The sequence below is a fragment of the Engystomops pustulosus genome, chromosome 2 (assembly GCF_040894005.1).
Source record: "Engystomops pustulosus chromosome 2, aEngPut4.maternal, whole genome shotgun sequence".
NCBI lineage: Eukaryota > Metazoa > Chordata > Amphibia > Anura > Leptodactylidae > Engystomops > Engystomops pustulosus.
This window is the reverse complement of record NC_092412.1, coordinates 149,983,887-150,008,918: the sequence shown is the minus strand read 5'-3', so window position 1 is coordinate 150,008,918 and position 25,032 is coordinate 149,983,887. Positions and strand designations below refer to the sequence as shown.

Genomic DNA, 25,032 nt, shown 5'->3' with positions numbered 1-25,032 from the left:
TGTTGCATAAAGTAGCAAACCTGGATTACCGTGTTATCTTCTGTTGATGGGTTCCTTTTAAGTAGCTAGGAACCTTGAGAAAGTGTTGTGGCTGCATCCTTCTCGTGAAGGTTGGACCCTCACAAATCACCTACCAGTGTAATCTCACAATTCAATAACTCTCACAGCCAAGCTTTTTCACTGAACACAAACAGAGATTCATGTGTATGCAAAATCACCAGATGTGTCCATCCTTAACTTAAATGCTGTAAAGGATTCCAATTTCTCATTAAAGGACATCTACCACCAGGATCAAGGATTGTAAACCAAGCACACTGAACTACTGTTCTGTGCCCCCTCTGGTAGGATCTGCTCTTCTTTTATCTTCTTATGCCCTGGTTTTTAGGAAAAAAAAGGCTTCAAATATTATGCAAATTAGCCTCAGGGGCTCCAGGCTCCATTAACACCTTTGGAGTCTGAAGCTCCTAAGGCTTGTTTTCATAATTGGAACCACTTTAAAAAAAAAAGGAATGAATAAGAAGATAAAAGAAGAGCAGGAAGCACACACCTGTATGACAAGGTGCTTGGTTTACAATCCTACCTCCTGGTGGTAGAAGTCCTTTAAACCAATTCAATGCAATATTGTGACATATTCTCAGAAGCCCAAAAGAGCTGTCACACACAAATTAAAACTGAATATCACTTTTTGATGTAACATTACAAACACTCAATTGACTTGAAAAGCCAGTTATATTGTGACACAAATATCTGGACATTCCCAATCAAGAAGAAAGGTAAAGGATGACACATTTGTAATTTTGCCATATAGTATGTTATGGGAAGGAAACACAGTTTGGGCAATAACTCATCAGAGACATTGTTGACAAAATGTTGCAGTATACATATGTTACCAATGTCTTTTTGCTGTTAAATGCTGCACACTAGGCAGAAATATCAGTGGTCTTTAGAAAGTGCCTTTCAACCTTGTCTGTGATCAGCTTATTCTGGGAGGTCATATGGTGAGCCATTTTCATCAATAGCTGGATGACCTTTTTTCCATGTGGCTTCCTATAAGAAGAAGAACTAGCACTTAGTTTAACTATTGTTGCTGCAAATTCATTTTAGTGATGAAAACAACATGCTGACACTGGTGACTTATCCTAGACTATAGCTATGGCTTGATTAGACAACTAATTCCATTTATTATATTTTTGTTTTTTTTATAGGTAGAGAGGTACTCTAGGGTTCACTCTGGTGACATCAGTGACGGACAGTCTGTGGGATACAAACTGCTTAGTGACAGTTGTTCAGAGTTTATCGCTTTAATTATACCCAAACCATTAGGCCCTATCTGTAACATAATGAGACAAAACCATTTTGCGTTTTAATTTTTTGCTCCCCAAATTAAAAAATCCATTAATTTATTTATTTTCTGTGTACAGAGCTGTGTATAGGGTTGTTTTCTGTGTACCAAGTTTTCGTTGCTAGTGTCAGTATTTAATATTCCATGCTGTGTACCGGGAAGAGCAAAAATGCTGTGAAATTATTGAAAAAAGCATTTGCGCAGTTTTCTTGTGGACTCGATTATTACATTTTTCACTGTGTGCTCTGAATGACACCTTCCCTTTATTCTTTGGGTCGATACTTTGGGTTGGTTTTATTTGGTTTTAATAGATTAAAAAGGGAAAACGTTTTGTATAAAAAAGGGGTTATTACTAGGACTTGTCTGCATAACAGATCACTGTTCAGCCCTAGGGACATACATTGCAGGGATTTTTTTATGAATGCAATACTATGTTGCTTAAAGAATGTTCCATAATATGAATAACCAATTTTCATTTCTTCCATTTTATGTGTACAGATAGAATACATGGATACATATGTTGTGCATTAGCATGTACCTGCATTTTAGGATTACACAAAGTCTAGTTTTAAAAGGCACTTTCTTCATGTGTGGTTTCTGCTGTTGCACATTTTCATTCACTGAGAACTGGTTAATCTACTCTGCTGATGTGAACAGTGTAACTCCTCCCTTAGCTTATACTGTGAATCCTACATCAATATATACTGGAGACAGCTATATGCTTCAGTCACAGCCAAACACTGCTCTGTTCCACTTTTACACATTTATTCCTGGTTGGACCATAATGCAGCACACTCCATTTTTGGAGTGATCCAGTAAAGAATAGAAACTGTTTCCTGGATTTATAATTAAGCAGAAGAATGAGGGTTTTCCATTTACACTCCTATCTGCCTCAACGTGGAATACAAATTTGTGCATGGAACAGAAGAGTCTAAGGATCTATTTCCTGGAAATCCCATGCAATGTGGTTAATACATATTTTCTACTTCTATTTGCGAATGAAAACTGAATATTTCCGATTTCTGGTACAGCTTTTTACATAGCATTCACCTTATGTAGTGGAGAGCACTTTACGCTTGCTAAAATCTGGCAGCAAATCCCTTTTTTGCATTTGCACTTTCATGCATTTGGTAAGTAAATTTATATTATTCTATTTGTTTTGCAATCATTTCCAATGCATTATAAGGTACTTATAATATTTCTTACACTATGGAAAACTAAGAATCATGGGATCTGAAATATTTCTGAAGATGAGTTAATAATGATGAAGCAGAGCTGATTTTTTTTTTACATTCAGCTGCCTCTTTTGAGTGCCCTCTTACAGAGATGAGTTAATGTTACTCATCAATTATGCTATTCAATCCTATGTAAAACATATCACAATATATTGTGCCGAATGGCGAGCTCAGCTTTGCTGCATCTGAATTTTCAATTAACTGTTATTGTCAGAGGCTGGGAAAATATAATGGAAAACTTTTTATAGGAATCGCTTAAACAGAAGACGGTGACTTTTAAAATTATGAATCTTTAAATACATAAAAAATTACACTAAATATATATATTTATAGAGTTGTAGAAGTTACAATACACAATTGTTTTATGTATTTTATTTTCAATGGTAGTTACATTTTGACCATACCATTCTAAACACACAAAAAAAAAACAGATCAAGGTGATATCATCACTCTAAATTAGAATTGGGTAATGATCCTGAGGATCAGTTAACAGCATATACTTGTTCATGAATCCAATGACCAATCCCTATATTCAACTAGATGAAACATTCCACACAAATTGTCTTGCTGTCAAGCTTAATTGATGAATTAACCCATGCTCCTGTTCCCCATACAGCTTGTCTCATCACAAGTCATGGGAATTCTTTAGATCAAAACCAACCAATGTTTGCTCTATACATACTAGATGAATACAGTATATACGCAGTGAAATGAAAAGTGCAGCCCTAAATGTCAATGTAAAAAAGCAGATATTGTGACTATACACAGTACTCTGTTCCTTCTGATGAAAAAAATACAATCACACATCAAAGGAAACTGGAAATGCATCTATAAATGAAAGGCAAGGTGTAAGTCAGGTAAGTGGGTCAGATAGCTAGAGAAAATGATGCATGAAAGAGGCAGAGAAGACTACAATTTAGCTTCTCTTGTACATGCTATCTATATGAAATGAAAGAGCAGTGAAAAACACCCTACATGCCATTCTACAGTTATTTCAGTCTATGCTTAAAGCAACTTTACATGAGGTCAGCAAAGTCTTGTTCTGGCCTCAGTGCCTAGTGTTACTTTGGATGTTCCTTAAACAACAGCCATCTTTACAACTATCCAGAATAGATGTGGGCAGAGTCAGGCAAAACAGGTTATAACATTAACACAAAGTAACAAATCCTTATACAGGCAATCCCCGGGTTACATACAAGATAGGGTCTGTAGGTTTGTTCTTAAGTTGATTTTGTATGTAAGTCGGAACTATATATTTTATCATTGTAATCCCAGCCAGAACTTTTTTGGTCTCTGTGACAATTGGATTTTAAAAATGTTGGGTTGTCATAAGAATCAATGTTAACACTAAAGCTTCATTACAGACAACTGTGATAACTGTTATAGCTGTTTATTGTAGCTTAGGACTAAAGTAAAATAAATTACCAATATCCAGAGGTCCGTTTGTAACTATGGGTCGTATGTAAGTTGAGTGTTCTTAAGTAGGGGACCGCCTGTATATTCATAATTACTCTCTCAGTAATCTCAAGAATCCTAAAAGTCTTATTAAATATCTTATATTGTAGGTTACCTTCTTTATCTGGAGTCTCTCGTTTTTGGCTTTTTAAATCTGAAGTGATAAGTATAATATTTCACAGTTTTTCTTACAACAACTATATAAAGCATCTTGAAAAAATCTTGAAACATGTCTTTTGAGATCATCACTGTGGGATCAAGAGGAAGGCAATATCCTTGAAATCCTAATCCTGTTCACCTTAGAACAAGCCATATCCAAACACTGTGTATTTGATCATGTTAACATTGCCTGTTTACATGAGAATAGATTAAGAAGCAACATATTTCAAATCTCCAAGGGTTCCTACTTATTACTAGTTTTACTATGTGTAGTCATTTTTAAAAATAGCCAAATAAATGCCTTATGCATATAGAAACTAATGACTAGGAGTGGTCTTTTAAGAAGACCTTTGTTGATGTACCCTACAGGAATTTTTGGTGAATAGTGCTTGGATCATATATTTGCGATCCTCATCGAATGGCTGGAATACAGAGTGGTTGCAAGGAGTATCTCTCATTATGTCTGGTCCTGTCAAGCATTACAAATACAATCCATTCATTAAAATTAGTCCGGTGCAATGGATCATTTCTCCTGCCCTGGCATTAAATAACTAGTACCACAGCTGAGCAAAATCTGATTGCTGGCAACCCAGCTGGAGGTTAAAGGTCAAATATTAAAAAAATATTAAAAGACACACAAAGACACATAAATAAATATATTCATTATGCCTTAATGTCCTGACCGAATAATGAAATAAAGCAGTAGAAACAAAAGTAAGTCCAGCTTCAAACTCACTGTAATCTCTATATTCCCAAAATAGAACCTATGCCCCAAAGTGAAACGTTAGTCATAACACATCAACAAAGAACAGTGGTAAGTTTAAAATACACATTAGCCAATCATAAACCATGGTGTGTCCCTTTTATAAAGTCCACTGTTGGACGGACCTGAAGGGAAACCTTACACGTATGGGAAAGAAGGTTAATTCAGCTTTAGAACTCATTATTGGGAGGTAATATTGTGGTTCTTTTCGACAAAAGACTGAACAAGAAAAAGAACTTACATAGCGGACCTGAATGAAACTATAAACCACCCAAGACTTTCGGAGTAACTAAAGAAAAATAAAAAAAACAATGGGGCACATTTACTTACCTGGTCCTGTGCGATTATCCGCCGGAATGCACATCTGCCGCAAATCAAGAAGATCCTGTGCCCGATATCCTGCATGTGTCGCTTCCCCGCTCAGCTCCGCTGGAGTTTACCTTTTTCTTCCCGGTGCATGAAAGTGCTTGGCTTGCGACCAAAATCCGATCGCTTGCCCCAAAAACCTTAGTTAAATGCGTCGCTTAGTCTGAATCCGTGAAAGCCAGAGCCGATGCGCCAAAATTTGATCGTGTGCGACACAATCCCTGGCACGATCCACGAAAATTCAGGAAACCTCACGAAAATGCGGCCGTGGGACCCTTAGTAAAAAAGCCCCACATACAATTATAATACAAAAATAATGTTTTACATAGACAGACACTGTTCTGATTACTGGATTAAAAAACTGCAGAAAAAGGAGTGGATATAAATATATCACAAACACATACAATTAAGCAAGAACAAATTAAATTATTAAATAATTAAATTATGCAGTAATCAATCAGCATCCGGGATGGATAAAATAAATTCAATAAATCATTAGGGGCTATTCGAATACTAGCCCTGTTGTTTATATGAAGGACAGAATTAGGGTAATGCCACAAACTAATATGGGAGCAGAAAACAATAATCCCCTTTGTGAGCCAACAACGTAATGTGCACAAAATTATAATCCTGGCCGTGCTCCCTCACTACAATGATAGGTCAAACTAGTACTTTAAGATTAAACTTTGGCGAATGTTTTTCAAGGTACTCCAAAAAGTGTCTGTAATACAAATTTATAATACAAATGCTCAGAAAAGGCAGAAAGGCATATTTGCAATGCAGATCCAATGGGCTTCAACCTATTTAGTGAAAATGACATCCCTGAGGACAGGGTCACTTTAAATGTGTTTGTAAAGGTTGTAGTTTCTGTCAAGTTGCTGATAGTTTCACATATTTTGTTACGAATTAATTCTATAAGTGTATAAGTGTACCCGATAGACCCTTCATTATGACAGCTGCACTACGTGCAGTTTAAAAACATTCATTTGGAGACATCCTTCTGATTACCAAGTATATGGGCCCCCCTTGCCCAAAATTGTGACCATGAGCGTAAAGACAAGTGACAGTTTTTGATGATTCCCCTGCCCTGCTCATCATGCTGGATATCATACTAAGAGTCATTGGCTGGATCTATTCAAAAATAGGCCCTGTCTGTTATAGAATAACAGGTGGTTTGACTGCAGCTCATCAAAGTTTAAAGGAAATCAACCAAAAAGAAGGTGAGAAATAACCACCTCCACTTCTCTTCTTCTTGATAATGGCGCTGTCTGCCACTAATCTCAACATGCAGGGATCACCTTGAAAAGAAAGTTCTAATTTGCAGGACGAAGTACAGGGACAAGATGTCTGGTGCTCCGGGTTGCTAATTATGCACGCCCTTGCCACCTCCCTCTTCCAAGCTCCCAGCATGGGAGAGTGTTGATGTCAGGGATGGGATGGGAAAGGGAGGTGGCAAGGGCGTGCAGAATTAGCAGCCCGGAGCACCAGACATCTTGTCCACACATGCTCTCCATGCTGCTAATTATAAGGTTCTTTTCTAGGTGATACCACGTCAAGACTTGCGACGGACAGAACCAGGATCAAGAGGAAGAGGGGTGGAGGTGAGTATTTCTGCCTTTGTTTTGTTTGTTTTGTTAGTTGATTAAACCCCGTGCACGAAACATGCAAGAAGATCGCGTAGTATGTCTTGACAGTTCAAATTTAATGATATAAAATTTACTTACAAACAATGAATAAAAATGTGCATAAAAAACCTAAATGGGACGCCAGTCTCACATATCCGCCCTGGCGTCCCATTTAAGCTTTTACATGCGCATTTTTATTCACTGTTTGTAAGTAAATTTTATATCATTAAATCTGAACTGTCAAGACATACTACGCGATCTTCGTGCATGTTTCTTCCAGTACTCCACTGTGGTGAATGGTGGAAATGGAGGAGGAATAATCGCAGCTGTAGTGGTCTGAACGGTGGGCTATTCTAGTTGGAGGATCCTTCTTTTTATGCTATCAAGCGAGAAAAAAGCAACACTTAAGAAGGAGATTTTGTGAAACATCCCATTGAAGGAGAGTGGCATAGTTGCAACATCTGGAGCTCCAGTCAGATAAGAAAACATTTTTATCCTTTATATATTTTAACTGTGGGACTTTATTTTTGGATCGGCCCTGGACTGTTTGAGGCTCCTTAAGAGTGAAGAGTGCAACACGGTACTATAGAAAGTTTTTAGCTGAGGAGATTTGTCAGAGGGTGGTCAGGATATATTTAGGTAAAAGACGTTTATCTCAAGTTTTCTTTTGTTCCCCTGTTAATTGCTAGGGAGGAGGCAAAAGCAGTTTATTACCGCTTCTGTTTTCTCCTTTATTCACTGCATAGCGCTACTTAAAGGGTTTTCCCATCTGGGCATCTAAATTTAATTTTATTCTTTTGTCATATGTAAACATTTCTTCAATTTGATGTTATTAAAAAAAATGTTACTGTGTGAAGATAATTACTCATAAATGTAGCCATGTTGTCCCTTAGAACCGAGATGGCTTCCTTGGATACGACCAGCTCACATTTTGGTAGCAGTGGCCAGACATGAGCTATTGAGCCCTGTCTGACCTCCTGGCTTCAGAAATCATTACCAAAGGACGGCTGGGGGACATGCAGTAACTCCCGGACATTTCATATACAAAACCTTTTGTTACTTTGTGCAATCCCTCCAGCAGAGGTGGCCGTATCCAGGGACACAGTCTTGTTTCTAAGAAACCATATATGACTACATTTATGGGAAATTATCTTCACACAGGTACATTTTTTTTAATGACATCTAATTGAAGAAATATTTGTATATGGCAGATTAATGAATCTGGATTTGAATGACCAGATGAGACGGCCATCTCTGCAGAGTTTAATCAGAGCAGCTGCAGTATAGCTCTGATCAGACATTTCCCCACACAGGTGGTCATTTCTCCCTGTAACTGGGGCTCTTATAGATGCCCCAGTTGCAGGTGAAACCTAGAAAGTAAGAAATCTACCCCAGGGACCTATTAAAACCTCATGGGAGACATATAAAGTTAAATATCACAGACACACAATATTAATTCATATTTAAAAATAAACATTTAAATTTATATATCGCCCTGTTTATCCGAAACTGTATATATTACATATGAAAATGACCATTACAACTGGAAACTCAACTGGAAAAATATATACAATGCATTAAAATAAAAAAGTTTTCTCCAGTTTTAGTAACTTTAACCCCTAAAAAAACAAAAATGAAAAACATCCTTTTACAATTTATTATTTAACTATCCCTACGTGTCATGAAAAAAGGTGGAGGCCAAGAGCTGAGAAGTCTGCAGCACAGACAAGTCACATGATGTTTTTTGAAATGCATCCAAACCTTTGAAGCCTTTTAAGACTTCGTCAGAAAGGGGTTAACATTTGTGTTTTGTCACAGTGTTGACGCAATGTAACATTTTGTAAATGCAAATGTTAACAGTAATGTTAACACAATGTAATTAGACACATATCCTCTCCTCAGCTGTTGTATTGCATTTCAAAATGTAAATGCCATGTGTGAACGCAGTCAAAGGCTACATTCACACTGCCGTTAGCCACCGTACCATGGCACGTTTGGCAAACAGCAGTGCTGGGGAGAAGAGGAGTTTGCTTAATTGGCAAACTCTCCATAATGAGATCTCTTACTTCCTGACCTCAGTAAATAGCCTCTTACTCAGCCAAACCAATTCCCTACACTTTAATGAAGAGACCCAACCAGGTCGAAACAGTGCTGTCTACAGTTTGGAGTCTGTTCCTTCTAGATATACTGGCTTAAAAGTCATGCTTGGTGTTAAGGGTGCTGCCTGCCTTTCAAGGTAGCAATAGGTGGCACTGTTTTCCATTTAGCACCTCGGAAAATGTATTTACATATTACCCTGCTATAGGACAATAAAGTAAGGGAGAGGGACAGAGCCGAAGCTGCAGTCAGGGACTGTGTGCTCTCCTTCACACGTGGTGCTAGGCCTTCAGCACTGACACAGTGCTGGCAACCTGGAAACTTTTGCAGAAAGTGATCCCAGCTATATTTGTATCCTGTAGGAATTGATACAGTTGAAAGTGACAATTATTGGTGGTCTCCAAAAGTCCCTAGCCCAGGAGCTGTTGCACCCCTTGACGTCTTGCTTGCTGCACCACTGCAGCTGCAGATTTTACTCAGTGCAAAGGGTGGAGGGTTATTTAGCAGTTCAATGCAGAGAACTTACAACAAAGCAATTTGAAGACAATAATTAGTGCACTAGGCCTACCTACAATCCGGAAATGTAAATCGTTTTACACTGTCCTACTACTCACAGCATAACCAATGGCATGCTTAATCCGATCTCTAGGGATCCTATTTGACAGACACTATACATGGTTTCAACAAGCTTTGCATAAATCAATATTATGTTTGTACATGAGAGACAACACAATTTCTTCCCATTGCATGCCATTTATTCTGCATTTTAAGCAGTTCTCTCTGTGGTCTCTAATTCTCTATGTGTAAAAGCTGGTTGGTTGAGACTAGGTGCTTTGATTTGTCCAACTTTATAGCGTTTTTTTTACAACCTTTACAAGTAACCCTGAGTCCCCCCAAGGAAGCAATTACCTCTAAATGTAACAATAATGGTTTCTTTGTTAGCATTTATGTTAGATGGAAGCATAGCATAGCATGTAGCGCTATACTTGCTATCATATGACACATTCTGCCTTTGGCCAAGAGAGTGCAACGAAAACAGCTGACCAAAATCGCGCAAAAGCTGATTGCTTATAGGCACATCTGTGGCGTTAAAAGACTTAAGAGTATGGTACTTTTTCTCTCATGCCATGGTCAATATTAACCTCCTACTGCATTTGGATGTTCCTGTACATCCTGTAGCAGAGGGGGGAGTAGGAAGCGGGCTCAGGGGCTTAACCTCTTACTGCATTTGGATGTTCCTGTACGTCCTGTAGCAGAGGGGGAAGTAGGAAGCGGGCTCAGGGGCTTAACCTCTTACTGCATTTGGATGTTCCTGTACGTCCTGTAGCAGAGGGGGGAGTAGGAAGCGGGCTCAGGGGCTGAGCCTTCTTAATACCCAGGAAGTGTTTGCTGCACAATGGAACAACCCTTTGATCGCCACTGGTAAAGCTGCCGATGGCATTAACAAGCCAGTCACTCTACGTGACATCATTGGGGAGCGGTGATCCACTGCCATGATTTAGGCTATCTATTACAATGTGTGATTTTCACATTGTAATAGATGATGTGCAAAATCCCCATATACTGCCATGCTCTAGTATGGCAGTATATGGTAGGATTAATCAGACAACCTAGGGTTAAAGTACTCTAAAGGGTCTGAAAAATAGTTAAAAAAATTAAATAAAAAAAAAAAATTCAAATCACCACCTTTCCCTAGAACTGATATAAATATAAATAAACAGTAAAAATCATAAACATGTCATGTATCACCACATTCCATAATGTCCGATCAAAATATATGATAGGCACAAAAAATGATACCCCTTACAACACCAGTTAATTGCAAAGTCAACATTTGCCTAGAAAATGACCTTTTTCCCCCAAAACACATTTCAACTTCATTACAGGCCTGCCTTAAAAGGAGCAGCTAACATCGTTTCAGTGTTTGCTCTATTAACACAGGTGTGGGTGTTGATGAGGACAGAGCTAGAGATCAATCTGTCATGATTAACCCCTTACCGACATGTGACGTAATACTACGTCACATGCCGGGTATGGGTGCATGGAGAGGGCTCACGGGCTGAGCCCTCTCCATAACTGGTAAGTCTTTGCTGCATATTGTAGCAAAGGCTTACCAGTAACACCCATTTATCGCCACCGTCAGCTTAAAAAAAAAAACGGTGCATTGTCGTTGCCATCTTTCTGATGATCGTTGCTCCCCGTGATCAGCACATTGTAATGAATGAGGAGTAAAATTCCCATATGCTGCCAAACTCTAGTATGGCGGTATATGATAGGATCGTACAGACAACCTATGGTTAAAGTACCCTAGGAAGTCTGAAAAATAGTAAAAATAAAAATGTAAAAAAAGTTTTAAAAAAAATTATAATAAAAAAACCTAAAAACTCAAATCACCCCCCTTCCCCTAGAACTGATATAAATATAAATAAACAGTAAAAATCATAAACACATTAGGTATCAGAATCTAATAACGGTTTATCACTGCGTTTAAGCCTGTAACGGAAAATCGTGCCCAAAGTCAAAAATTGAACTTTTTACCATTTTTTAAAAAATTAAAAATTCTATAAAAAGTTATCAAAAAGTTGTACAGTCTGAAAAATTATAATATTGTAAACATCATCAAAATCCGCAAGGAAAAACACCTCCCAAGGCTCGGTACACCAAAGTATAAAAAAAGTTATTAGCACCAGGAGAAGGCAAAATGCAAAAATATTTTTTGTACAGGAGGTTCTAATTTTTGAAAACTTATGAAAACATTATAAAACCTATCCAAATTTGGTATCCCAGTAATCGTACCAACCCAAAGAATAAAGTAGACATGTCATTTGGGTCATATAGTGAAATCCGTAAAATCCAAGCCCACAAGAATCTGGCACAAATACGTTTTTTTACCAATTTCACTGGATTTGGCATTTTTTCCCTCTTCCCAGTATACAGCATGGAATATAAATTACCACCATTTTGAAGTGTAATTTGTTACGCAGAAAATAAACCATAACACAGCTCTGTACATGGAAAAATAAAAAAAGTTATAGATTTTTGAACGTGGGGAGTAAAAAATGAAACGCAAAAACTAAAAAGGGCTGCGGCGTTAAGGGGTTAAGTAAGAATCACACCACTGGATACTTTAAAAGGAGGCTGGTGCTTGGCATCATTGTTTCTCTTCTGTTAACCATGGTAATCTCTAAAGAAACACGTGCAGTCATCATTGCACTGCAGAAAACTGGACTAACAGGGAAGAGTATCGCAGCTAGAAAGATTGCACCTCAGTCAACAATCTATCGCATGATCAAGGAATTCAAGGATAGAGGTTATATTGTTACCAAAAAGGCTCCAGGCACCCAAGAAGGACCAGCAAGCGCCAGGACCGTCTCTTAAGTGTTTCAGCTTCAGGATCGGACTACCAGCAGTACAGAGCTTGCTCAGGAATGGCAGCTGGCAGGTGTGAGTGCATCTGCATGCACTGTGAGGCGGAGACTCTTGGAGAAAGACCTGGTGTCAAGGAGGGCAGCAAAGAAGCCACTTCTCTCCAGAAAAACATCAGGGACAGACTGATATTCTGCAAAAGGTACAGGGAGTGGACTGCTGAGGCCTGTGGTATAGTCTTTTTCTCTGATGAAGCCCCTTTCCAATTGTTTGGAACATCTGGAAAACAGCTTGTTCAGAGAAGACAAGGTGAGCGATACCACCAGTCCTATCTCATGCCAACTGTAAAGCATCCTGCAACCATTCATGTGTGGGGTTGCTTCTCAGCCAAGGGAATCGGCTCTCTCACAGTCTTGCCTAAAAACACATCCATGAATAAAGAATGGTACCAGAATGTCCTCCAAGAGCAACTTCTCCCAACTGTCCAAGAGCAGTTTGGTGATCAACAATGCCTTTTCCAGCATGATGGAGCACCTTGCCATAAAGCAAAGGTGATAACTAAATGGCTCAGGGAACAAAACATAGAGATTTTGGGTCCATGGCCTGGAAACTCCCCAGATCTTAATCCCATTGAGAACTTGTGGTCAATCATCAAGAGACGGGTAGACAAACAAAAACCAACAAATTGTGACAAAATGCAAGCATTGATTGTGCAAGAATGGACTGCTAACAGTAAGGATTTGGTCCAGAAGTTGATTGAGAGCATGCCAGGGAGAATTACAGAGGTCCTGAAAAAGGGTCAACACTGCAAATATTGACTTACTGCATTAAAGAGGACCTGTCACCCATAAACCGCAGTGTTTGAATGATAGCGTTACCGGAATACCGCCCTGCTCGCTTCATAGGCCGGCAGTGACTGCCGCGCATCATGCGGCAGTCACCGTCCCTTACCATGCCTCAACCCCGCCCCCCTCATGAATACATCGAACCGCTTGGCGTGCGGTCCAATGTTTACATTGTACTTCATCGCAGTGTTAGATAGCGTTACTGGAGGCTTCTGGTAACGCTATCCTTCTAACACTGCGGTTTTTGTTTAAGCACTAGGAGCTGCTTACTTTAGGCTGCAATGACCACAGAGGGGCCGTGCATACATTATCATGTGGCAGAGCATGATTCTATGCACCTCCAGGGCCGGTTTTAGACAAAGTGGGGCCCTGGACAAAACTAAAAGTGGGGCCCCAAAATAAAACTATGTTATGAACAGTCACAATTAGTAAGAGGCTCTATAAGCCCTGCACAGATAACAATTTGTAGTGTACAAGCAGTAGTATGGTAAAGCAATCTGTAATATGGGTCTGTAAGAAAATTAATAGGAGATAAACAGATGATAGGTAGATTGAAGATAGAAGATAAATATGAAAGATGATATAGATGCATACAGGCCCTGTGCGACTTACTATATGGCAGAGAAGGAAATAATTCAGGGCATCTGACTATTGTTCATCAGTTAATGGGCCTACATCTCTATCCCATTTAGCTCTGTATTTAAACAGTACATTTAAATGGTGTCACTTAGCATGATAATGTATAGAATGAAAATTAACCCTTTGCTATTACTTATTGATTAATACTATCTGCAAAACCCCACCACCTTCCATTGCAATCAATGGATCTGTTTACGGGGATTATAGATATAGCAAAGTTGCATGAATAAAGGTAGAAGCATGAAGTAGTTTAAATTCTTCAAATAGCTGTTCAAATGAGTTTTGTTCTAAACATACAGTGGATGTGGAAAGTATTAAGACACCTTTAAATTTTTCTGTCTTCGTTTCATTACAGACAATTAGTAAGATCAAAAAAAGTTTTTTTTTTATTTTAATTTTTTTTTGCTAATTTATTATACAAGAAAAACTTAAATATTCGGCGGCCATAAGTATTCAGACCCTATTTAAAATATTTACAAAAAATGGTTACAAATGGTTACAAAAGTTACAAAAAAGGCACAATGCTTAATGGTTACAAAAAGGGTAAAATAACAGACATACATAACAGCAAACAGTAAAATAAATGGCTGGTTCAAGCAGCAACATCGTAGTTTAGTAAATTATTTATTAAATTATTTTTCTATTGTTCCCTTATAAAGAATGGCTGGACCATTATACAACCTCTTGTGTCACCCCCTCATCCTCATAGTCTGTAAGCTCTTGTGAGCAGGGCCATCACTCCTATTGTTCTATATAACTGTTTGTTCTTTGTAATGTAATATAGTTGTATATGTCCCCTATGATTTGTAAAGCGCTACGTAATTTGATGGCGCTATATAAATAAAGATTATTATTATTATTATTATTATTATAGACCCTATGCTTTGACAGTTATATTTAACTCACATGCTGCCCATTTCCTTCTGATCCTCCTTGAGATGACTCTACTCTTTTATTGGAGTCAGCTGTGTTTAATTATACTATTAAGACTTGATTAGGAAAGGCACACACCTGTCTATATAAGGTCTATAAGACCTCACTGCTCACAATGCATGTCAGAGCACATGAGATTCATGAGGCCTAAGGAACTTCCCAAGGATCTCAGAGACAGAATTGTGGCAAGGTACAGTTCTGACCAAGGTTACAAAAGAATTTCTGCAGCACTCAATGTTCCTAAGAGCACAGATGCCTCTTCAATCCTTTAATGGAAGAAGTTTGGGACGACCACAACTCTTCTTCAACGTGGCCATCCTGCCAAAATAAGCAATTGTGGTCGAAGTGCCTTGGTGAGAGATAAGAAGAACCCCAAGATCACTGTCACTGAGCTCCAGAGATGCAGAAGGGTGATGGTAGAAAGTTTCACAAAGTCATCCCTCCACCAGTCAGGGCTTTATAGCAGAGGCTGCCAACAGAAGCCTTTCCTCACTGCAAGACATATGAAAGCCTGCATACAGTTTGCAAAAAAAACACATGAAGGACTCCAGACTATTAGAAATAAGATTCACTGGTCTGATGAGATACACATTGAACTGTTTAGTGTTAACTTTAAGCCGTATGTGTGGAGAAAACCAGGCACTGCTCATCAACTGCCAAATACAATCCCAACAGTGGTGGTGGCAGCATAGCATCATAGTACAAAAGTCCATCAAGTCCAACCTTTAACAATTAAAATAAATATTTTATCCCCATAACCCGTGATATTTTTGCTCTCCTTAAAGGCATCCAGGCCTCTCTTGAATATGTACATAGAGTCAGCCCAGGGGCGTAACTACAGTGGGGCCCACAATGTCAGGGGGCCCCGCCATCCTACCTGACATACTAAAGAGTGGAGGATGTGCACCATTATATACTTATTATGCTGCACACTGTACAGCATAACATGTATATAACATATACGTGATGTGTATATGTGTGTATAAATGTGTGATTGTAACATGCATGTGTGAGAATATGAATATGTATATTTCTTAAGTGAGAAGGGGGGCCCCATGCAGAAGCCTGCTATGGGGCCCTGCTTCTCCTAGTTACGCCACTGAGTCAGCCATAACAACCTCCTGCAGCAGAGAGTTCCACAGTCTCACTGCTCGTACAGTAAAGAGCCTTTGTCTATGTTGATGGTAGAATCGCCTCTCCTCTAGGCGTAGAGGATGCCGCCTTGTCCTGGTCATAGGTCTAGCTATAAAAAGATCTTTGCAGAGATCCTTGTACTGTCCGTTCAGGTATTTGTACATTGTAATGAGGTCTCCCCTCAGTCGTCTTTTTTCTAAACTGAATAACCCCAAACCCCCAAAACTGTACACAATATTCCATGTGTGGTCTGACCAGGGATTTGTATAAGGGCAAAACTATGTCACTAATTTTATTTGCTTTAGCAGCAGCCGCCTGGCTCTGGTCACTAAAATTAAGTTTACCATCCACCAATAGCATCATGCTATGGGGGCAGGGAAAGGACAACTGTTTGCATTTGAAGGAAAGATGATGGTACAGAGATATCTTGGATGAAAACCTCTTCTTGAATGCTCCTGACCCCATACTGGGCCAATGGTTCACTTTCCAAGAAGGGCAACATGGCGGCTCAGTGATTAGCACTACAGCCCTGCAGTGCTGGGGCCCTGGGTTCAAGTCCCATACAGGTCAACATCTGCAATGAGTTTGTATGTTCTGTGTTTGCGTGGGTTTCCTCCAGATCCTCCAGTTTCCTCACACCCTCCAAAACATACGAGTAGGTTGCTTAGATTGTGGGCCTAGGTACTGATTTGGTAAGCTCTGTTCAGTGCTACGTAATCAGTGCGAGCTATAAATAATAATTATTATTATTAAGACAATGATACGAAGCACACAGTTAAAATAATAAAGCAATAGCTTCATAACAACACCGTGATCATTCTTGACTGGCCCACCCAGAGCCTTTACCTAAATCCAATTGAGTGTCTCTGGAGAGACTTGAAAATGGCTGTCCACCAACGTTCACCATCCAACCCGAGACAACTGGAGAGGATCTGCAAGGAAGAATGGCAGAGGATCCCCAAACCAAGTGTGAAAAACCTGTTGCATCATTCCCAAGAAGGCTATACTACCTCAAAAGGAGCTTCTACTCAATACTGAGCAAAGGGTCTGAATACTTATTACCGTGTGATATTTAAGCTTTTCTTGTATAATAAATTATTGTACAATAAAAATATCTGCATTTCTGTTTTCTTCTCTGTCAAGATGGGTGCAGAGTGTACATTCATAAGCAAAAAAAAGGTTGTACTCGACCATTCTGAGTAGAGTGTTTCTTCTGTGCCTATTGCACTATTCTGTGCCTATTGTGCAGATGACTACCCTGCTACCCAATATCAAACATTTTATTCTTATGGTCACCCACAGATATGATGGCATATGGTAAAGGTAGAGATATTAAAGTAGCCAAGAGAAGAGAGCGACCAACTATTGTCATTGTGGACAGTATGGACAGTATTCACATAGAATTCAGGCAGAATTGAGGAAATGCATAACAGAGTTGCAGTGTTTTTGTCTTTTGCATTGAGTTTAATTTTTAAAATCATTAAAATCATATAACCTATTTTTAAAATCACACACATTTTATACTTATATAAGCACACAAAGTTCTACAGTAATATACACATTAATACACTCTTAGGCTGCATTCACACGACCATCGGGGGTATGTATGTACAGCCGCAAGCTTGTGGCCATACATACATCCCCCATGGATGGTACTGGCTGCACGGAGCAATACGGTGCACCACATGTATGGCACCATACCACTCTGTACATGGGGAAAAGATAGGAGATGTCGATCGTTCCCTGTGTTACGGCGGTGTGTACCACGCATTGCAATGGAGAGGGGGGGGGGGTCACCCCTCCACCTCACATCCCGGCAGGCATACATTCATGTGGATGTAGCCTTACACATACACACATACATGTATAAAGTCATTTGCACACATTTATGTACATGTATCTATGAAGTGTTTGCACCAGTTTTGTGCCACGACTGCACTATGTTTGCCGCCACACAAAACTCTGCACCTAAAGGGGCACTCTGGTGCCAATTTACAATAGGCGCCACATTTGTGTTGAAAGTCTGACATAATTGTTTCGCATGCCCATTAAACTGAGTGAACCAGAAAAAAAACTGTGCACTCATTTTAACCACTGTTGGTCTTTAGTAATTCGGTGCACTCTGCAAATTAGTAAGAAAATCTGCACGTCCACATCCATCATTTATACAGGTATGTAATGAAGTTGTGTCGCAGCCCAGCGTATGATAATGAATTGCCCGTGCACCATGGGCCACTGGACCTTGCGGGCCCCGTAGCACCCACTATGACTGTGGTTCCCCCCATGAAGTAGACATGTATTTTATTACGCACTAATTGAAATTGTATCAATATTTTTTACGATAATATAAACAGCTAATGGATTACATTTATTATAAATGAATTCCACTAACCAACGAAGTAGGATATCCGGTAGACATAATTGTTTATAGTGTTTTAATACAACAATAAAAAACTTTATCAATTATTAAAACAGGATTTGGTCTCTTATCAAAGGAACTTACTGCATTGTAAAATACTCTATAAAAGAATCATAATGCAGCAACTTTGAACAACCTTTATAAAATTATGCCAAAAGACTCAGCGCAATCAAGTGTACCTGGCTAAACCATCATAATATTATCTAATACTCATAATTTGCAAGGGAAAGTAAGTGAACCTTTTGGAATTCCTGGGATCTCTTTGCGGATGTTTCATAAAATTTCTGATTTATTAATATTATGTTGCTGGCAAGGACTTCAATTTCAAAATAATCTAATTCAAATTAAACCACAAATAATGAACAAATGAACAAACAGTTGCAGTTTCTAGGTAGTTTACTTAAAAGGGTAAAAAAGTCTAACCCACCCAAGAAGACATTTAATTAAAAACATAATGCTAAATACTGAAACAAAAAAATGCATGTGGGCCACCATTATGGTTTCAATCATCTTTCCCCTGCGAGGTCAATAAAACTGATCAAAAGGTTCAGTACAAAATATTTTAGCAATAAAAACATTAGCTCTTGTGGTACATTCAAAGCAGTCAAGTAATTTATTTAAATAACTGTCAAAATAAGAAGAATATTTGTTTCATCTAAACCCAAGTCACTGGCCCAGATCTGTTAAAGGCCTTGTGTCACTTTTCTGTCTGACTTTGCACATTCTTTTCAGTGCAAAATGCTTGCAAATGTAAATAATGTAAGAAGCGTCTGATGGGACTCATCTGTGTCGCAGATGCACTATACTGCACTGAAAGGAGCATTCTTGTGCAAAGTACCACCATGTACCATATTTCTCATGCATGTCTGACAGTAATGTGTTGCGCATCCCATATTAAACTTGCACCAAAAAAAAGTGGTGCACTCTGTTGGAGCATTGCAGAGGACGCCAGATTCATGAAGAATGTGCAACAGAAATTCTGAATCTGGCACACAACATACCCTACACAGATTTTAAGAAGACTCTGAAATATTGATCATCCCACACATTTACAGGGAGGAATGATCCAAAATAACTCTCCAAAGTTATACACATTTTAATTGCAACTACAGAGGTGTGCATTTGTGGATGTGTTTTCTAAATATTCATTTGCTGCATCCATAATGAAATCACCAATCTTATGTATGAAAATATTTCTCCATAGAAAGTACTATGCCATTTTAAATTTAAAACTTTGCTAAAATCTGTGCTTTGAAGTAAGGACCCGCCCTAACCTCAAACATATCTCCCCTCCTTAACAAGCCCCCTCCTTAACTAACAACACAAAAGACTCCTCTTCTCACTGAGAAGCCTTCCATCCCCTTGTGACAACAAACAAGTCTCCACTGAGAACACATAAATCCTTCTCCCCAGTGAGAAAACACCTACCTAGGCCAACTTAACTTGGCAACCACTGAAGGATTTATCTGTTCACCTGTGGGCTAGTTCGAACCTGACTACAGTATATGGCAGGTCCCCCTCATAATGTAGTTTGAGTTGTAATAACTTATGGTTTAGGCAATAACCATATATTGTATATTTATAGCTCCCAACCGTCCCAGATTCGGCGGGACAGTCCCGGTTTTTCATCTCTGTCCCACCAACCTAGGTGGTTAAGAGAATACCCCAAATAAGCCCACAGTGTCCCAAAATAGCTGGGGTTGACCCACCACGAGTCCTACCTCCATCCTGGTCATGATACACTGAAGCCAGGAGGCGAGTTACAGCGTCTACTATCTCCAGTTCCCTGTCTGTGTTGTCTGGAGCACAGCCCGTCACCTCCCCCATCAACACCTCTAGGAGGCAGATCCCTCTCTGTCCGTAGAGTGCCATGGTCCCCCAATGTCAGTTTTACCACTGGAGCTCCGGCCAGGCACAGGATGCTGCCACATCCTGTGAGATCCAGTGTTTCTCTGGGCATGGATGAAGATAAAACGAGCAGCAGTGCAGAGAGTGATGTTCTCTCCACTACCACTACTGGCAGCTGACCCTCTTCACTTGCTTCTCTCTGTGTGGCAGCAGCAGGAGGTCCATGCCCCCTTCTTGCATCCTCCTCTTCTAAACCTTCACCCGGACGAGGTAGCAGCTAAAGTGTTGAATACTTGACATTTTCTCATAAACCCCCTGTCCCCATCCTCAATACCCCTCAGTGCCCTGCTATTCTGCTTTTAGTTTACCAGATGTAACTTAACCTCTTAAGAACACAGCCCTTTTTCATTATTGCATTTCACTTCCCACTTTCAAAATTCCATAACTTTCTAATTTTTCCATTTACAGAGCTGTAAAGCTTTGTGAGGGCATGTTTTCTGCATAACAAATTGGACTTCCTAGTGCCAGGAAGCTGAAAGAAATTCCAATTGTGGTCTTTTGGGACCTGTTTTTACAGCACTTGCTGTTCTCTCCAGATGACAACTCTTTTTTTATTCTTTAGGTCGGTACAATCACAGAGATGCCACATTTATATAGGTTTTATTATGTTGGAGTAGATTTAACCCCTTACTGACATGTGACGTAATAGTACGTCACATGTCGGGTCCCGGTTATTATAACATTGTAAACGTCATCAAAATTAGTTATTACCGCCAGAAGATGGCAAAATCCCCCCAAAAAATTTTGTACAGGAGGTTTTAATTTTTTTAAATGTATGAAAACATTATAAAACCTATACAAATTTGGTATCCCCGTAATCATACCGACCCAAAGAATAAAGTAGACATGTCATTTGGGGCACACAGTGAAATCCGTAAAATCCAAGCCCACAAGAATACGACACAAATGCGTTTTTTTACCAATTTCACTGCATTTGGAATTTTTTTCCCGCTTCCCAGTACACGGCATGCAATATTAAATACCACCATTTTGAAGTGTAATTTGTTGCACAGAAAATAAGCCATCACACAGCTCTGTACATGGAAAAATAAAAAAGTTACAGATTTTTGAATGTGGGGAGTGAAAAATGAAAACGCAAAAATCAAAAAGGGCTGCGGCGGGAAGGGGTTAAACATTTTTCATCTTTTGTACAAAAAAATTGTTCTAATTTTCATATTAATGAAAATTAATATGACATTTATATTAATAACATTTTGGGGACTGTATGACCTTTTGATCGCTTTTTATTAAAAATTTTATGTGTAAAAATGTTTTTGCAAAATGGCAAAAAAGTGGCTTTTTGGACAGGTGCTATTTTGCTCTTAGTAAACTATTTTACTGGTCAGATTAGGAATTGCTAGAAGATGGGATTGCTCACAAAGTCCCTGCTTCTGGATTGGTTAGCTCTGATCAGTAAGATTAAAGCCCGGGAAAAAATAAGTTATTACCACTGTAGGTGTCTTCATATTTCGAGGAAGATCTGGTTGGTAGGGGGTGTTTTTTTCCACACTTTTTCTCTGCTTGGCCAACCAGGAGGGGAGGTTGGGATGTAGGGTGTGAAGGTAAAGTCTAGTAAAGATAAAGTCTTTGTAAGAATTATTGAAATGAAATTTGATTTGTAATGCATTGCATTTATATTTGCTATTTTTGTATTTTGGCATTGAAAAAAAAAAACTGTACTCTATTTATCATTAGATTTATCATTAGATCTTGCAATTACTTACAAGGAATCTGTCTCCACATTTATACAAATAAAACAAGTGACAGGTTTCTATAGAGCCCTATTAGTCAACTGACACAGTTCATTTATCTAAAACATTTTTCCTTTACATAAATCAAGTTTATGTTTATATTGGCATGAGAAGGGGCTTGTCTTGCTTGGCCAGCTCCTCCCATCTACTCCTCCCCATGTGCCATGCCTCTTCTCAGCTTTCAGTACTTAATGTCGAGTGACCATCACCACCATGTGATGTCATCTAAGGTCCTTTACCAGTTACATTTGCAATGTCTATGTCATGTATGCATCTGATCACATGAAATTAAAGAATTATAGTTTTTAATGAAGTATTTATTTTGGGTGGGTTAATTTAAATGTCAGGTTCTTTTTAAAGTCTGTCTTTGCTGCTCAGCTGGCCGTCAAATAAATGTGACTCTTAAATAAATCAGCAGAGTTTTACTTCTATGCCACTTACTTCTAAGTGGTTTTGCTAATTAAAAAAGTCTTATAAGAAGTTGCAGTTTTTGAACGTTTGAGACTGGAGTGTTTCATACACCCTGAAAGGGAGGACTGGAATGGCTTTGCAATTTTTTATAATAATCCAATAATAAATTTGTTGGTTAGTGCACTTTTGTTTGAATGGCATGAAATGATCCTTGCAACGTTTTGACCCCAAAGGCATTATGCTACTTTTTTATGCAAAAAAAGTCTTGGATATCCAATGATAAATCTTTGACCAAAGATGACAAACTCACATATCATATTTAACCCCTTAACGACTTGGCCATTTTGCACCTTCCTGACACGGCCCTTTTTTTGAAATCTGACATGTGTCAGTTTATCTGGTAATAACTTTGGAACATTTTAATATATCTGGATGATTTTGAGATTGTTTTTTCGTGACACATTGTACTTCATGTAAGTGGATAAATTAAGGCAATATGTTTAGTATTTATTTATAAAAAAAATGGAAATTTGGTCAAAATTTTGAAAAAAATGATGTTTTCCAAATTCAAAAATTTACACTTTTTGGAAAGTTGGTCATATCACCAAAATAACTTGATAACTAACATTTTCCATATATCTGCTATAACTTGGCATCATTTTTCAAACATTATTTCCTTTTTTTTGGATGTGAGGAGGCTTATAACGTTAGGTGCTATTTTTCTGATTTTCACAAAAATCGTCAAAACCTATTTTTGCAGTGACCAAGTTAGTTAGAAATCACTTTTTAAGGACTTTATGATAGTACTCCCCCCACAAGTGATACCATTTTAGAAACTGCACCCCTCAAAATATTCAAAACAACCTTTGGAAAGTTAGTTAACCCTTTGAGCATTTCACGAGCGTGAAAAATAAATGAACGTGAAATTACGGAAATCTAATTTTTTTTAACAATATATTCATTGAACACTAAATTTTGCGCCTTCACAAGGGGTTAAAAAGGAAAATGCATCTCAAAATGTTTGGTTCAATTCCTCCTGAGTATTCCAATACCCACTGTGTCAATATACACTGCTGTACGGGCACAGGGTGGCACTTGGTAGGGAAACAGCGCTGTTCAGTTTTTAGAGAACAAATTTTATTGAAATACTTTCCATGTGTCAGGATACAATTGGAGAGCCCTAGTGGTACAAAACAGAGGGGAACCCCAACAAGTGACACCATTTTGGAAAGTACACCCCTTGGAGAATTTAGCAAGGTGTAATATGTGTATGTACCCCTAAAGGTGTATGATCCAATCAGACCCCAAAAAGGAAAAAGGTGAAAATTTTCCCCAAAAAGTCACTTTTACCCCAAATTATTCTAAGCCACAAGTGTCAAAAGATGAAACAATCCCACAAAATGTGTACAACTATTTCTCCTGGATGTAGAATTGCCCCACATTTGCAGATAAAATGTTGTATGGGTACACAGTAGGGCTCAGAAGGGAAAGAGGGATGTGTGTCTTTTAGAAGCCAAATTTGACAGAAATCGTATACATGGGTTAGGGTGCATTTGGAGAGCCCTAGTGGTACAAAACAGAGGGGAACCCCAACAAGTGTCACCATTTTGGAAAGCAAACCCCTTGGAGAATTTAGCAAGGTGTAATATGTGTATGTACCCCTAAAGGTGTATGAGCCAATCAGACCCCAAAAAGGAAAAAGGTGAAAATTTTCCCCAAAAAGTCACTTTTACCCCAAATTATTCTAAGCCACAAGTGTCAAAAGATGAAACAATCCCACAAAATGTGTACAACTATTTCTCCTGGATGTAGAATTGCCCCACATGTGCAGATAAAATGTTGTATGGGTACACAGTAGGGCTCAGAAGGGAAAGAGGGATGTGTGTCTTTTAGAAGCCAAATTTGACAGAAATCTTATACATGGGTTAGGGTGCATTTGGAGAGCCCTAGTGGTACAAAACAGAGGGGAACCCCAACAAGTGACACCATTTTGGAAAGCAAACCCCTTGGAGAATTTAGCAAGGTGTAATATGTGTATGTACCCCTAAAGGTGTATGATCCAATCAGACCCCAAAAAGGAAAAAGGTGAAAATGTTCCCCAAAAAGTCACTTTTACCCCAAATTATTCTAAGCCACAAGTGTCAAAAGATGAAACAATCCCACAAAATGTGTACAACTATTTCTCCTGGATGTAGAATTGCCCCACATGTGCAGATAAAATGTTGTATGGGTACACAGTAGGGCTCAGAAGGGAAAGAGGGATGTGTGTCTTTTAGAAGCCAAATTTGACAGAAATCGTATACATGGGTTAGGGTGCATTTGGAGAGCCCTAGTGGTATAAAACAGAAGGGAACCCCAACAAGTGACACCATTTTGGAAAGTAAACCCCTTGGAGAATTTAGCAAGCTGTAATATGTGTATGTACCCCCAAAGGTGTATGATCCAGTCAGACCCCAAAAAGGAAAAAGGTGAAAATGTTCCCCAAAAAGTCACTTTTACCCCAAATTATTCTAAGCCAAAAGTGTCAAAAGATGAAACAATCCCACAAAATGTGTACAACTATTTCTCCTGGATGTAGAATTGC

The 25,032-nt window shown here is 38.8% G+C and overlaps 1 protein-coding gene across 1 annotated transcript in view; it reads left to right on the top strand.

Annotated features, from left to right (window-relative positions):
* The first annotated feature begins 2,053 nt into the window (after positions 1-2,053).
* Positions 2,054-25,032, top strand: part of HTR1D (5-hydroxytryptamine receptor 1D) — a 32,801-nt gene continuing 9,822 nt past the window's right edge. Inside the window, exon 1 of the mRNA XM_072136869.1 lies at positions 2,054-2,472. The gene's annotated coding sequence lies outside the window, so the exon portion shown is untranslated. The remainder of the gene's footprint in view (positions 2,473-25,032) is intronic.